Here is a 1989-nt window from a genome sequence, read left to right as displayed (position 1 = left end):
ATTATTTCGATTATTGAAACATTTTTAAATATTAAACAAAAATGTTGTGACACGAATAGTTTAGACAATCTATATAATTAATAATGTAAATGTTCGTTTGTTCGAAATCTTAATCTCCTAAATTTATATACAATTTGCTTTCAAATTTTAAATCAACGTTGCTTTCGAAAATGCGTCTGTTTCAACTTATCTGTATTAATAAACATGTCATCCATACATCTAAATAAATAAAAGCTTTCACAATCCAACTACAGATAGCTTCAGCGAACTCACACGTACAGTGTCTTGAGATTAATGATATATGCAGGTGTTCCAAATTTTGAGTAGTTTGGTTGTAAATCATGGTGAATGTTACACATGTGTAAAGTGATCGCTTAACCAGCCTATAATCAACCCCTCTACTCAAATTTCCCTCAACTCCACTCAAATTTTGAGAGTCATTCAAATAAGATAGATCTCTTTTTTTGTTTCACAGATTTGTGAACTAGTATTTGAATACACTCAAAATTTTGAATGTAAAAAAATAACGCTACACTTTTGACTAACGAAAACAAAAAGAATGTGGAATAAACTATAAAGTTTTTTTGCAAAAGAGTTTGTACGAAAAATTTCGAAATACAACACATATATTAGTATTCTGGGTAAAATAAATTTAAAATAAGTACCTAGTCATTTTTTTTGTATGAAAAATTGTAAATAAAAGTAATATTTGACACTGGCAGAAACATCCTCTTACTAGGTGACGTGAAAAATTGGCGATACTGTTTTAAAAAAATATCATTTTTTTGCTTCGTTAAAATACGTAATAGAAATAACAATGTTCTTCAAACCCTCACTACAGAGGCGTACATTTTTTTACCACGTTAAAATACGTAATACAAAAAACAATAATGATTTTTAAGGTAGATTTCTCATAATGTAGAAATGACAAAAAAATCACAATACTTACCAAAAAAGGAATAAGGTATAAATAATAGTTTTCTTCTATTTCGACAAATGGCAAAAGGGTTTATATAAAAAACGAGGCGTTTTCTTGTATTAAAACATTGACGAATTGTAAATAAAAATAATACTTGACACTGGCAGAAACATCTTCTTACTGGGTGACGTGAAAAGTCGACGAAATTGTTTTCAAAATATATATTTTTATTTTACGTTATTTTTTTGCCTCGTTAAAATACGGTATCCAAAAAACAATGTTCTTCAAACCCTCACTATAGGGGCAGACATTTTTTCACATTAAAATACGTAATACGAAAAACAATAAAGCTTTTTCAAAGGTAGATTTCTCACAGTGTAGAAATGACAATAAAATCGAACGGCCAGCCCCGTAACAGGTGTCGGCGTGCTAAAGTCGGCTGCAGCCCGCGGAGCCTTTGTCGGAGGCTGTCAGTGTGTCGGTGTATGTCGGGACCGGAAGTTGGGTGGGCGGAGACATCCTGCCTATCTGGAGACATCCACCCTCCGTGGACGTAATACCGTGGAGACATAATATTATTCTCACAGACGCCGACCGCACAACCGCCCATCGCAGTGTGCGCGCTTCATTTCCGATTCCGAACGTGATTTTAATTCTAAAAGTATTAAAATTAAGTGAGATTTCAAGAAATATCGAATTGTGTTTTTTAAACAAATAAGAAATACTAAATAATGTATTAATATTATGTCGTTTATTTTATTTCCGATTCCGAACGTGATTTTAATTCTTAAAGTATTAAAATGAAGTGAGATTTCAGAAAATAAAAAGTGTGGTTTTAAACAAATCATTAGACTTAATAATATATTAATATAAAGTCATTTATTGTTTCGGCATTTATTTGTGGTGAGACACGATTAAATTAATAATAAAACACTTGTTAACGCTCTCTTTATCATTCATCCTTCACTTTATGCAATACCACTTTAAAAGTGGTATTTTAAAGTGGTATTACACAAAGTGAACGATGAATGATAAGCAGAGTTTTATAGTATCATCCACAAAGTTAACAA

The sequence above is a fragment of the Brachycentrus maculatus genome, unplaced genomic scaffold (assembly GCF_059751285.1).
Source record: "Brachycentrus maculatus isolate JH-2025_06_01 unplaced genomic scaffold, ASM5975128v1 h1tg000338l, whole genome shotgun sequence".
Lineage (NCBI taxonomy): Eukaryota > Metazoa > Arthropoda > Insecta > Trichoptera > Brachycentridae > Brachycentrus > Brachycentrus maculatus.
Note: the sequence above shows the minus strand (reverse complement) of the source record.